This window comes from Buteo buteo, chromosome 22 (assembly GCF_964188355.1).
Source record: "Buteo buteo chromosome 22, bButBut1.hap1.1, whole genome shotgun sequence".
In the NCBI taxonomy this organism is placed as follows: domain Eukaryota; kingdom Metazoa; phylum Chordata; class Aves; order Accipitriformes; family Accipitridae; genus Buteo; species Buteo buteo.
In genome coordinates this window covers 4453048-4468238 of record NC_134192.1, presented here as the reverse complement: position 1 = coordinate 4468238, position 15191 = coordinate 4453048, and the positions used below count along the sequence as shown (strand labels likewise).

Below are 15191 nucleotides of genomic sequence, written 5' to 3'. Positions count from 1 at the left end.
GTCTTAACACTTAATATGCCTGTTGGATACAACTGCTTCACCAATTCCTGGAGTGCATGCATTCAAGTTCAGGATCTGATCAAGTCATGCTATTAGGGTTGGACAAATGTTAATGACGTTTTATTCAACAAGGCAAAAATTAATTGACATTACCCTAGCTACATAGATTAAATATTAACACTTATTTCCTGGCCTTAAATCTGGTATGTTACCAAACATCTGCACAGCATGACCTAGGAGAAACTGTATGTACTCTTCTGATGACACATTAGCATTAATGGCATTACCCAATATAAAATAAAATAGTAACATGTATCTATTACTACATATGAAAAAACAGTTAGGAAAAAGTAAACACTGAATCATTCTTTTTTAAATAGGATTCAGCTAATAGATTCGTCTGACCGAAGCTTAGTAACATGAACACAGGAGACCCAGTCATTAAAAGCTACTTCCTTTATTTATAAATTTCCTGAAATCTAGCAGCGTTGCTCTGTAATAACCTTTCTGTGAAAGGAGCAACTCAAACAGTAAAATGTTAAAGTGCATGAACACAAGTCCAGTCTGGCAGCCAAACATGCAATGTAATGACAGAGATCATCATAATCCCTCTTAATGCTCTACTGAGGGAGTCCAGTAATATTAACCTCCTGCGTTCTACTGAAATCTAGACACAATAATGGACTACAACAGCTTCTCCCTTTTACTGTAGTTACCCTGACAGATTACGTACTTCTTTTTAAGTGTGTTGCCAACAGTGACTGTTGTGTAACTTAACAGACTAAGGTTCTAAATATAATTCCATATTACTTCAGAAAACCTGTCTCTTCAGCTTTCATTTTGACAAGAAATTCTGCTATCAATTTTGTATTTACCTTTATTGCTTTTAAAAAACTCCATCGTCTCTCATCAGTGGCATTAGGTTGCTTTATTCTCAGACATTGGTCATAATTTAGGTAGTGAAATTAATTACATACTTAAAAAGGGGGGGGGGGGGGGGAAGGGGGCTGGGGGAGAAGTAAATGTTCCTTCTCATGTACATTAGCAGTCTTTTGCCTACCAAGAAGTGTACTGGGGGATGGGAAGGTTTTTTCTAAAGTTCTTACAGGTTTTTCAAAGTTCTGTGAGGACAGTCAACAAGAGGAACACCAGAGTTGGGAAATATTCTTTCCCTTTTCTTTTAGGAGCTCACATCCAAATGCAAATTCCTCCCTTTTTTTGTGACTAAGCAAAAAGAATTAGGCTTTCTTATTTGCAATTTTAAGAAATTCTGTCTCTGCAGATGTTCTGATATACAGATGACTGGGTGTGCACTTAAAAAATACAAGTTTAAGAAAACTGTTCCCACCCACGGTCATTTGAGATGGTAGCCCCTGAGATTTCAAGCATGAGTCATCTCTATTTTTCTTTTTCATTGTGTAATGAGTTAAGCTGCAGAGGAAGATGGTTTAAGAGTCAATAAAAATTAGGAGTATTGGGAGCAAGCATATTTTAATCTTTTGCACAATCACAGTATTTTCCAGTGAAAAGGCAATGATGTCTTTTGTATGTTCAAGGAACTGAATTTTATTGTGGTCTTAATGCAAAATTTTAGCACAGCTTATTGCTTGGTTTATGGTGAACCTATCCTATCACTTTCCAGCCAAATATACCTAGATTCATTTCCAGATATCTATCATCTCTAGATCCACACCTGAAATTTCCAGATAAAGATTTACCTAAGACAAGACTTTGTACTGCAACTTTTTGCTCACTTTATTCTAAACTTTTTGTGAATCAACTTGCTTTCCGCTACTTTCACATGCTTTATGATAGACTGAGATATCTTTAGGGTGCATTTCTTATAATAACATTACTTGGCAATTCAAGTATTAATTTTTATGAGGAAGATCCAGAGGTATAGACTGGGGACAGGTTGTATGTGGATAATAAAACAATGCAGCATATACCAATTTAGTCAGAGAAGTTGGGGATTTTACCCATCAGCAAGGGAGATAATACTGGTGATGGCATTTTCTACCAGGGAAGGCAATCTTACCGACTTACTATATCGTAACAGTTCTTTGATTTTTATCTGCACTTCAAACAGGAAGTGAGATGACCAAGCAAATTTCAGTACATTTTCTCCTACAAAGCAAAGTACACATCCAAGTTTTTAGATTTAACAGCTCTAAACAATATTTTGTTCAATCTGAGCAGTGTAACACCATCAGAACAGGAAAACAATGCAAAAGTAGTCCAAACTTAAATATTCATACTAAGACAGGAGAACAAGGTAGAAACTAGCATGATTCTTAGAGAAAAGAAGTTTAAAAAACAAAAAAGGAGGAAAAAAAGACCTCCGAGACAGTTTTAAACAGCGAGGTTTTGAACTTTACCACCCCCTAATACACATGCATGCACATTTATCACACTTCTTATTTAAAGACACCAATACGCTTGTTTAAGGTGTACAATTTCAGAGGCAGGCAGCTTTTGATGTCCTTAGTCCAAAAATCCAAGTAGATTTTGCAAAAAGGCAGAGGACATACTTACACAGGACTGGGTCACAACATCACATGCTCAAAGCCTGAGCTCGAAGCGGAGACAGCACAGAGCAAGCTGGCTCTGGCCAAGGAGGTGCATAACCATATTATCACATACTTGTGCCTCTGCTAATATGTCCTACCCCTCTGCAAAACGTACGAGCACAGGACAGCTGTGCACTAGCACAGCCACAGAGCTTCCTGAAAGGAATTTGTTCGAGCCCTGCAGGCTCAGAAGACAAAAAAAAAAAGCGTGCGTGAGTATTTGGAGCAAACCACACAGCTAAAACTCAAGCGGCTTGATGGCATGACTTGATATTTAGGTAACTAGATCACCTTTAATATGAATAAAGCAGGAGTCACAGTAGAAACTGCAGAAGAAAGAAACTGTTTGTACAGCACTAGACTAAACAGACAGTAAAGTGGTCAGACTTAACATATTTTGAAGGAAGCATGAAGAGGAAACTGACGCTGTTGACCATTCTTTCAACTTATTTTTAGGAACTTTTTTGCTCTGAAAAAGGGACAGAAAAATCCTTAGTATGACACTGTGTATCACAACAGCAATTCATGGTTAATAATAAAAAAGATAGAATTTAATTTGTTAACAACTAAAGTGATACTCAAAAAGCTAACATTGTCAGAAAATGTTTCTATTTTCAGCTTAAAAATACACAGTCCCCACTCCAAGTCTATCACTATTTGGACTGATCATCATAGTGATGGTAGAAGAAAGTTCCCTGTTGGAAGGTTTTAGTAAGGGTTGTTTAAGTGACCACTCCCTCGTTATTGTCAATCTTACTGCTTCCGAGCACACAAAAACCCAAGTCACTCTTTACCTTTGATGCAACTGCAATTCAAATGTTTCTAGGTAAATAGGCCAACAAATTCACAAAAAATATAAAAAAGAAAAACATTAAATAGTGAAAATTCTAGGCATCTCTTAGGTTATAAGCATATCTAAACAGACTATTCAATCCACCATTTTCCCGGATTGGTAATATGAGCTTTGTCAGCTGTTTGTTGTTGATACCATTTGTACAACTGCAAAATACTACCTGCTACTTGAAAACATGGAACAGGCTGATCATGTACTTTTACTTTAGGTCAGGGCATACCACTAGAAACTCTTTCCATTAGCATTCTCAGTTTTCACCTAAATGCCACGTTCTGAGTGCCTTCTGATGCTTGAATGAGATAACATGCTAGCAAACACTGTGCCTGATAAGAAGTTTTAAAATGTACTCTTGGTTAAAGTCAGCATTATGACATTAGACTACTTTACTTTTAATAGCCTCAACTTTAAAGCTTACCTTTCTTAAAGATCAATCTACTTAATGCTATCCAAGTTACAGAAATATTTTTCATTTTCAGCTTTTGAAGGAAAGGTAAACTTACGAACTAAGAGGTAATACATAACAAATTTATTAAACTGTTTTGTCTGTCTGAGGAACACCTACAAATTACCTCAGAGAAACAGCCAACAGAAACCTTATCCACTATGGCCTTTCAGATAATAAAATCACACACACACCCTTTACATTTGCATCCAACATCTGTGCACAGACTACGACTCAGAAAGGGAGGAAAACAAGTCTTAGAACAGTTGGTGTGGTCCTAAAATCTCATCCTTTAGGTATAAAGTAGTACTAGCATACACACAAGCTATGTTTGTATCTTATTTACATGCATATATTCCAGAAATTATGATCCAACCACAGTGGAAGAGACCTGCACATACAGGTATCCCAGAGAAGGTTTCCCTAAAGCCCTGCTCCTCCTGCCATTAACCCTCCTGCCTCTGCTCACTGTCACTGCTTGGTCATCTCTCTCCCCACTGCAGTTCAGACCAATTGGGTCTACGTTAAATGAGAATTATTTTCCAAACAACACTAACTATTTAAATGGATGTAGGTTATACCTGAATAACTGCAGTATTTTTACATTGGGGAATGGGGAGAGAAAGACTACAAGGCTGGTCGCTGCCTGATCTTTTTCATTAGGTAATGTGATCTGGAAAGAGTCTTATACTTATTTCTGCATATATGATTATCATTCATCGAATCATCTTTGAGCGTTCGAATAACCTGAACTCAGCTCAAGGCTAGAACAAGTTTTTATCTTCTGTTACATTAGACTAAAATTGCCAGACTGTTTAGCATGCTCTCTTTTTCAGTCAAGTTTTACAGAACTGCAATGTACACTGCATGGGTATTGTTATTTAAAGGCATGTAAGAAAAATATGCCTGAAAGATGAAGCTTCAGTGAAATACTGAAATACCTATACAGCTTCTCTTATATGAACTTGAACAGCAAGGATGATGTATAATCCATAAACAAGCCAGACTGAGCACTGACAAAGCTAGAATGGCAAAAAGTAACATACGGATACAAGCAGGATGCTCTCCATGGTTTTCTAAGGCATAATCTTGCTCCAATCCCTGTTCCAATTCCCATTTTGTCACCCTGCTTTTTATTGAAGAATAGCAGGCTTAGTTTCACCTTCCACTTATTCCTCTTCCCTGCGGTGATACATTTCATAATGAAAGCACTTTTGACCAAGTTGTTCAAACAGAGGCACTCATAAAAATGCAAAATTATTTGCATGCTTATGAAATAAACAGAGAAGCCATTTTCATAATAAAAATTAAACACATCTGTCTAACAAAGGCACAAAACCAAGGCTATCTTAAATTCAGTATTAAATTATACTATGTAAATACACAGCATGAATCAGCTTTACATACAGGTGTCTTCATGGAAAGTAATATTCAAAATGACAAACTGATGGGCTACTATGGACAGACAAACTACTCTATCCTCACTTCCTACTACTACATCTGGTGCAAAAAGACCACAGGCACCACAAACCAGGATCTCTTGCGTTTTTTTCATATTTCCTTTCTATTGCTGTATCACTTTGCTGTTACTTGACATTTACTGTGAGGGTGGTGAGACACTGGCACAGGTTGCCCAGAGAGGCTGTGGATGCCCCATCCCTGGCAGTGTTCAAGGCCAGGTTGGATGGGGCTTGGAGCAACCTGGTCTGGCAGAAGGTGTCCCTGCCCGTGGCAGGGGGGTTGGAACTAGATGATCTTTAAGGTCTCTTCCAACCCAAACCATTCTATAATTCTGTGATTACCACTAGCTGCAGATTTACTGTCTCAACTCTTCTATGTAACACTCAAAGCTATAGAAAATACTGTTGTAAAACTACACCTTACCTATATAGTACTGTGATTCTTTTAGTACGTATGTTTTCATTGTGCAAAAAACCCCAAACAAAACCAAAAGTGCCATATTAACAACAGAAAAGAGGTTAGAGAGGTTAGCAGTCAAAGCAAATTTTAGGATATAATGCAACTTGAGCAAATTACTTTATTGAACTGACATAAAGTGACCTCAGTGTAATGGAGACTCTGACAGAGAAGTGAAAACAGTGCAACAAACCTGCTGGTTGTCTATCAGAGCCTTCAAGTTTAGCTTCACAGCAGCCAACTCAACCCAAATCTGGACTGCTGTGATCCCACTTTGCTCCCTTGGGCTGCAAATTTTGCAGGCAGCCAATTATACATAACCTTTAAGTCAAGGCAGTTGTCCGACATAGCTCCCTATTCAGTCACACAAGTGCCGGTGCAAGGGAGGAAGCGACAACCTCGGTTTAGTTCAGCTGACACGGAATTACTTGCACCTTTACACTGTAGCTTTGTAAGCACTTTAAACAAGCTTAAAATGGAGCTACAAGCATAAAAGGAAGCTACTGCTGAAAGAAGTAGCCTCCACCCATTTTTTGCTGTCCCAGTCTGTCCCTTTCCTTTTGCCAGGAGCCAGAGCGAGTGAGTACCAGCTGCAGCTTTTGCAAGCTTAGTGTGTCCGTGGAAGTGCACGATTAGGAAAAAAGCAAGCAGAAGCTGTAGTGTGATAGCTAACCCACTTTTCTCTTTATTGAAAGCCAAAAAACCCCCACCCCAAACCCCATTCCCAAATGTCTTATTAAAATTTTATTACAGATTAATCTTATGTATTCCAAAATACTTTAATATGCATAATTTGTTCTTTATTGAAGGTCAGGAGTTAGTAATCGTCCTAATTCAAAGTGGCTGTATGGTACATAAAACAGCAGCTGACTACTGAGGTGACAGTTTAAGCTATGAAACAAATGTCCTCATTGATAAGTTTTGGGGGTTTTGCTATGAGCCAACATCATCAGCGTGCAGTGATATGCAGTTTCCAGCTCCTCAGACTTAACTAGCATATTTGAAGTAGTGACGTTTCATAGGCTGCTCAACTCCTCTAGCTTCTGAGACAAAACATTTGTTGAGAATGACTCACTGTGTATTCTACTTATCATACACTTCAGGTAAACTGAACACACTATCTTTTAAAAAATTATTGCATGTATAACTACTAGAGAGGAAACAACTAAGTACCTGACAGATTACTGAAGCAGTATGTGAAGTGTATCAGTAAATCTGGCCAGTTACATCAATTTGCTATTTTTTTCAGCAAGATACCTGCATCCCCTTATCAGCAAGTATCACAATACAGGCTCCTTGTAATCTTACCTCTAGCTTCACTCAACCCTACAAACTCAACAGAACACTGATGGCAGCACTCATTTAAATGTGAAAAGACTCATTCAGCTGTATGTGCCACCTGCCATAAAGATGTGCAGAATTGTGAACTGCAACATTGTGTGAAGTTAGATCAAATGTTTTGTAGTACCTGCTCATCTGTAGCCTAACCTGATGGTGAGTGCTCTTCATATTTCACCGAGTGTGAGAACTGACAGTGCAGAGCATTAGATTAGTTAGACTGCAAATAATGAGTATTCATGTTTCTGTAAGCACAACTTTCTTAGTAGACTTTTTGGTTCGAGTTGTATAGGTGGATTCCTAGTGTACAGAAACACACATAATAAAATTTACAAAATAGTAACTTATTTCATATATCAAATCAGACTTGTAGCCAGGTGAGCAATCATTACATGAACACAAAAATAAATTGTTTTTATTTGGGGGAAGTTCTTATTTTAGCAAATACTCTTGTATATGAAGCTTGCTATTGACCCGAGTAAGCTGGATGTAGAGCGAGCAACTCAGTTGCTCAGTTTCCAGAAACACAGCATACCTTTAGCTTTCCCTTTAAAAGACTAGCAAGAGGTTGACTTGAGTTTCAGGCTCATCAGTACATGTTATCCTGAACCAAGGAGCATAGTTCATATGTTATAGCAGAGCAGCTAACAAAAAATTCAAGGACAGGAATCAACAGGTGCGTCCATTGATGCTGCGGAGGGTAGAGAGAGGAATGAATGAAGAACAGCGGGCCCTCTCCAGTGCCAACGGCTGGCTCCTGTTAGGAGCTGTCAGCCCCTCCGGCCATACTGTAGCTGGGGGCCTTTGGGTTCCACAGCAATAAATAGCCAAGTCGGGAAAAAATAATCCCAGGAAAAGCTATCAGATATATGAGTATGACAGTGTTTCTGTCTGTAAAAAAACATTTGAGCAACTGAGGGACAGTAAGAAAAATGCATTTGCACTAGCAGACTGTTAAAGAAAACTGAACACAGGTGTTAAGTCTGTTCTTGTTGTGACACGTAACAAAGATTTTCTGGCAGCCATGGTAGAGCAGCCTTAGGACACACGTGTGCTCTGCAGAAACCATTTATTTGTCTTATATTTCTTTTCCAAGAAACTGAATAGCGAAATACAAAAAACCCCACACTTATAACAACCACTGACACTGAACAAAATTTCTTTGTGGTATCACATACTTAAAATCATAATTTTATTCAGTTCCTCTCTGTGCTAATATTTTTTATTCCTATGAGGAGGATTTGTGCAAGCAAGGCTCTTAAAAAGGCTTAAGGGTCACTTACCAAGGAGAACATTTATTCGGTTATTTTTTTTATGGACTACCCTCCATTTCTAACCATGAGGCTGAGTAGATGGCATGTAAGGGATGTAACAGTTAAGAAGTGCAAAGGGTCTGGTGGGCAGAGGCATGTCTAAAAATACACCTATGTGGGAATGGGAGGAAATATGTTAAATAAGCAGCAGCTTTTGCACGCTTGACATTTGTTTTGAGTTGCGTTGTTTAAGGGTCAAAAATTTCAGCATGGAAATAAGTGTGTTTTGGAGTGCTCAGTCCCCAATAACCCCAAGCGCAGGAGCCCAGAGATGTCAGACCACACACTGGTGCGCACATGAGCATTACTGCTCACAAGCCTTGCACAGATGGTATGTTTGTGGACTGCCACGGAAGAACAATATTCAGTAAGAATCTTAGCTAAAGGGACTACTACTACTCAAGTTACTTTTCTAAAGTTACACAGCAAACACACAAACAAGCAGTTTTATAAACTAGATACCTAACTGCAGTAACTATAGTTGAAACTAACTAACTGCGTATACAGAGGAAAACCTCAGTGAAGATGCGGTTCAGAATGCACATCTTGTATCTTATAGCACGTAGAACAGTGGTTTAGGAAAAAACCAGCAATCATCCTTTCATGTTACTTGAAGCTACTGTTGTGTTTCCTAGAACCTAAGTCACATTTATTAAGCATTATTTAAATTTAAAATGCTACACAGTTAGGTAAAGCACCTAGCCAAGTAGAAGAAGGATCAGAGTACACTGTGCTATTTTCACTTTAAAATGGGTTGCAGAGTATCATAAAATAGCTTAAAAAACCCCAAACAAAAAAAGCCAGGTCTGCTGTACAGTTCTAACAAGTAATTTTGCAAAACACAACCATTAGCTAGATGTTAAGAAAAATGTTTTCCATGTTGGCCATGCTTATACTACAACAAAAGCGCAATGGGGTAGGCTAAATGTGTCATTAACAGAGATTTTAAAAATAAATTATACATTTATTATAAATATAAATATTTTTTAAATGAAATCCTCTGAACACAAGCATTTCTGTAACTGTCTTGGTATTAATTACAATCTTATTTTCTATAGCAAAGAGAGTTATAACAGAATACTACTTCAGAGTTATTAAAATAATAATTTTAAAGTCTCTTTAATTAGTGCAAATTTTAAGAGTACAAGTACTAGAATGTAATGTGCTATTTTAAGTCTGTCCTTGTCATGTCAACTTGTTTCTAATTTCAGAGGCTTTCAAGCATACCCAGATTTTTTTTTTAATTGATATATACATCAATATTCTAACTGCCATTATACACTTATGCTATAAAACATTCCTGATTATCAGTTTATGGAAATAGGGGCATTCTCCCTGCACACTAACAGAAGTGATGAGCAAAAATCATGAGATGAGATGAGCTGCAGCATCATCACAAAGTTTGAAGCAAAACAGACGGGCACACAGGTATTCTGCTCTGGTTTTTGACACTTAACAGCTGCTATTGGCAGACCAATGAGTTTATAATAAGAATTAAAGAAGAAATATAAATCTATTGCCTAATAGGCAAGCTACAAGTATGCTTTTAGAAAAAGATGCTCAACTGATGAAGCAGTAACATACTCTAGGGAATCAATAGTCACATCAATATATACTGAAGGAAATCCTAGTTCGTTAGTTTTGTCCTCACTGAACAACAGTGGCATTCAAGTGTAACAGACTTAAGAGTCTCGGATTTAAAGTGATAACCAAGGATCTACCTTGGATCACTTTAAATCCGAGACTTTTAAATCTGTGATAATTGGTGGATCACTTTATCTCTACCTTGGAGATAAAGATATCACACCTTGAAGCCCAGTGAACTCCCAGCTGCACAATATCCATCCATTTGGCATTAACTGTACTACAAAAACATGCAAAATTTAAATACAGGAGAAAAAAAAAAAGATAATTTCTCAATATCTCCGACTCCTTACAAAACACTTTACTGAGGTGAAAAGTACTCTTTGATTTCAATGGAAAGTCCAAGTGCTTAGCTCTATCTGAAGCAAAGAAAGAGGAAAACAATTCCTTACGTCCTTCACATTACACAGCTATGAATCTAAAAGCAAAGCAAATAAAATGCATGCTGACTTTTTGATGTGGTAGCATTAGCTCCAACCTCACTTCCACTATAAGCAACTCACATACACAAACTTTAAAAATCAGGCATTATACAAATTGACATTGTGGCCACATGTTGGCTAAAGGAAAACATTTCCCACCCTTCCCAGCCCCGTGCCCACAATCACCTTTCCTTACTTGTTCTGTTCCTCTATTTCCCAAGACTGCCTGTGCTATTTATTTCCTTACTGAAAAATGGTTCAATGTGCCTTCCCAGTTTTCTACTATATTTGGGATCATCTTAAAATGTAAAATAACTCTCCAGCCAATTCTACCAACATGCCTCGCTCACACACACTCCTCATATCTAACCTCTGCAGAAGATCAAGTTCAAGCCGGCACCAAGTTTAGTCCTGACTCAAAAGCTACTATGAGCTATGGCAGCACAGGTCAAAATTAGCATAGTCGCCTGAAGAGTTGAAAGGCTTCCTACCTAGGGCAACAACAACAACAGCAGCAGCAGAAGGAATTTCCACCCCCACCACTCATTCCTAACCTCTGTATCATGCACTTGGTCAGATAAATAATGTTACGTACATCTGGCACATGATGAAAGCCGTATCTTGATTACAAGTACGCTTTATATGAAGTATTAGGTAGGCACTGATAGCCCTAAGAAGTGGGGCAGGGAAAGCAGACCTGCTGTAGTTTAAGTTCTGTCCAGTTATTTTTGTTGATCTCAGCCAAGTGGCTCAATGCAGATCACACTAGGTACCTCCTGCAGAAAAGAAAACTGAAACCACATCTCCCAAGCGATTCTGGCAACTGGCCAGAAGATCCTCCTCTTTGCAAGCACAAGTCTCATTCCATATACTGTCTTTTAGTTCACGTCCATACAGAACAAGTGAAAACTTCTCGCAGCTCCAGCATATCCAGGATTAAGGCAAGGTTCTCCCCGTCCGCCACTCAGACCACAGACAGCAATCTGTGAGAGAGGGCCTTGGCGCTGGCAGGCTTCATGTCCACCATCGGTCATTACAGAAACCTGTCACACCACTTCCAGTGTGTGTTTTACTTTCAGTGCAATACAAGTTACTCTGCGAGTGAGTGGCCACAAAAGAAATAACCAGCACTGTGTTCAGCTTTCATTTTTATGTGCCTATCTACAGGGTTCAAGATTTTGAGGAAACATACAGCTATGAAGAGTGTCAGCAGATTATGGGCAATCCTGATTTCCCTCCCCCACCCCCAACCAAAAAAAACCAAGGAAACAAAAGAAAAGCAATAGCAAAGTATTTATAATTCCTATCCACTATAAAGCATAGCTCTACTAGCAGAGGAGAAATACTTTCTTATGCTTTCCCTTGGGCCCTTCTGTACAGCTAACCAATTCCACTAAGCACCTTCCAAATGAAGATGTGACAGAGCAATCCCAGTTACAGGGAGAAGAGGAGGTAACTTTGGAACAAAGATGAACACCAAAGCAGTCACTCTCTAGCTGCTGTAGAATGCAGGAAAATTAAACAGCATAGCCAACTTTTGAGATGTGCCTTCCACAAAAAGGGTGGAAGACATCGCACCATCTAAATAACAATCCAATATACGAACAAATGGAACAGAACTATAAATTTTGTTTCTCAGGAAATTGCTTCCCTCCTTCAACGAAACTTCCTTTTCTCCTGAGAAAATACATGTCCTGAAGCACAGTGACCACAAGCTTAGTTGCGTATACAATGAAGATTTCCCTTAATAATTAACGCCAACTCTTTTTTTAGCTTAACCAATTCCTTATCCAGAACAGTTTTCTTATAAACAAGCACTCATTCATTTGTCATATTAACTACCTAACTCTATTAATCATTAACTTCAACAGATTTGGCATGTTTACTTGGCTCAGGCTACTGTTTAATATTTCATTTGGGTATTAACTTCATATAAAACAGTGTAATAGGCTGCATCTATTTTACTAGATATGTATCTTTACATCACTTGGAATGTATCTGTATCTAAAGCCTTGCCTTAGTGATTTGTTCAACAGTGGTTTCTCCAGTTTTATAAAAGGGCTGAAGCATAATCCTCATGTTAGAAGGATGTGTCATCCACTGAACGCTGGTAATTTATTATGCCGAAAATTTATAGCTGCTGGTAAGTGTTCGATTATTCAATCAGCAGACAACAGGCAACACCGTCACTTGTTTGCACAGTATATGTTACAAATAGCATTAAAGGTAATACATAAGTAAAGTTTACACACGATGCAAATACCCAAATAATTAACACATCATGAAACCTTACCACAGTGGGGTTCTTTAGGGGGGAAGTCGTCTTGTCTGTTTCAAGTTTATACAGTTCTGTAGTTTAAACAACAATGAAGGGGAACTGGCAAATACAAAGAAATGAGAGGCAAGTTAAGAATACATTAAATAATTCCTAAAATAGCTTTTATGTGGAAACATTTAAGGCTTCTGTAGATCTGTATTAAAACACAAACTTTGTATCCATGCATGAAGAGCAAAAGAAAGAAAATGAAACCAATCTTTCTGAAACTGTGGAACATTGCTAATTCTGTCTCTTGTTTGGGAGAAAAGATTGGTTTGGAGATTTATTTGTTTAAAATGTAAGATTTTCACATCTTAGGAAAAAAAACCAAACCACCCATGTCTTTCATCATTACAATTAGTCTGAGATGACAAATCCCAAAGATTGAAAAAGTAGAACTTAATTAAAAGAAAAAAAAATCCTATGTTTCCAATTCCTATTTGTAACTTTATTTGCTAATTTTTGCACTTCAAATTGGCAAGGCTATAAATGCAAGGTTGTCTATAATAGGAAATGAGAAAGCGTGTCATATTTGCATTTTTATGCTACAACAGTCCAAGATTAAAAGAGCAACCGAGTAAGGACAGATATTATCTTTAACCTGATAATCGTCTTTTACAACCATCAGGGACGACAGCTGTTTGTTTACTTTATAAGAAACAATCCTTAATTTACATCAAATTTCTCTACAACCTCCATCTATATTTATTGAGCATCCTCACTGGAAAAAAAAATAAATTAATATGAAACAATGACGTTAGGAAAAAAGGTGTTATAGTACAAAACAGTTCAAAGGTTGCTGTAATTATTTCATTAAAGCATTAGGTAAAACAGCGGCACTAGATAAGTGCAGCCCACTGTCCTCGGCCCGTGGAGTGTCTGTCCACTCTCCTCCTGGGGCAGGGGAGGCATGCAGCACACGCACACGCTCGCTTTGCATCCAAAAATCCACAAAGCGTACCAAGACATTTCAGAACACGGCAAAGTGAAACTCATCTCAGGGGAACGGGACGACAGAAATACTCGACCGGTGGCTTGCTTTACTTTTAACAGGTGCTCTTATGACGTGAAATCGAAAAGCATGCCCTGTGCGTAGTGCTGAGCAACGAATCACGCTTTCCTGGGTTCCTGCGTGTGCTACATCAGCATCAGACCATATCCTGAGCCCAACCTCCTTTTCTGCATCTAGAAGGAGGGGGCGGGGGGGGCTCACAGGCAGGAGATGGCACTGTTGATGTCTCGGGCAGGCCCGCGAAACCCGCCGGCTCCCCGGCAGAGCGCCGAGGAGCAAAGTCAGGGATGCTGCGAAGGCCCAGCGAGGAGCGAGCAGCCCCGTCCCCGGCACCGCTCAGCCGGGCAAGAGGCCGGCGAGGGAGCAGAGGATCCTGCCGCCGGCCATCAGCCACAGACAAGGACGGGGAACAAGGCGGGGGGGGAGGCGGCACTGCCCCGGGAGCTGCGAGGGAGGCCAGCTCAGGGCGAAGGGAGCGACGGACGGAAAGATGCTCGGGGAGCAGCCGGGCACCGGGGGGAGCCTTACTGCAGAGAACGGTCGCTCCCGCGCAGGTTTATTCGGGGTGGCCAGCCCGAGCACACACACACGCACACTCACCCCCTCAGCCCCCCGGGAGCCATGCCCGCGGCTCCAGGGAGCCTGGGAGGGATCTGACCCCACGTTACCCACACACACACACACACACACACACACCCCCCGGCGGCTCCTTCCCTCAGCTGACCCGGCTGCCTCTGCCCGCCTGGGCGGTCCCACCGCCGGCGAGAGCCAGCCCCGGCGCCCCGGTCCCTTCCCCGCGGGCAGGGCGACCCTCCCGCCCGCCCCTCACCTCATCCCAGACGCTGCCGGGGCTGGGTTGGGGGGGGGGGGGCAACGAGGGGAACCTGCCTCGTCTCGTCCCGACCCAGGGCCGCCTCCCCGGCCGTTACGCGCACTCACCTCACCCCGCCGACCTCGTCCCGGCGCTGCCGGCGGAGAACGGGGCCGGTGGCTGTACCGGCCGCTAAAATGGCTGAGGGAGCGAAAGCGGGGGGAGAGGGGAGGAGGAGCGAGCCCCCGCTCTGCCGGCTCCGCCGTCCAATCCTCCCGCCGCCGCCTCGGTGACGCGCCGCCGCGGAGGAAGGGGCGGGGGCGGCCCCGCAGCGAGGCCGCCGCCGGCTGAGGAGAACGATGAGGAGGACGATAATGAGGAGGAGGAGGAGGAGGAGGAGGAGGAGGAGGAGGGGGGGGGGGTCCCAGGGCGGCAGCGGGGGTCGGGCCGCCCGCCCGGCTCCTCGGTAGCGGCTCTGGCCGTGAGGCCCAGCCGGGGTCTCCGAGGCTTCGCCTCTGAGGGAGCCTGAGGGAGGAGGATGTGGCGGGAAAG

The 15191-nt window shown here is 40.9% G+C and overlaps 1 protein-coding gene across 2 annotated transcripts in view; it reads right to left on the bottom strand.

Annotated features, from left to right (window-relative positions):
- The window catches only part of ACSL4 (acyl-CoA synthetase long chain family member 4), a 43212-nt gene extending 28293 nt beyond the window's left edge, over nucleotides 1–14919 (bottom strand). For both annotated transcript variants that reach the window (XM_075053797.1, XM_075053798.1), the window contains exons 1-2: nucleotides 14768–14919; nucleotides 12793–12876 (exon numbers count right to left, since the gene is read on the bottom strand). The gene's annotated coding sequence lies outside the window, so the exon portion shown is untranslated. The remainder of the gene's footprint in view (nucleotides 1–12792; nucleotides 12877–14767) is intronic.
- Nucleotides 14920–15191: the final 272 nt, after the last annotated feature.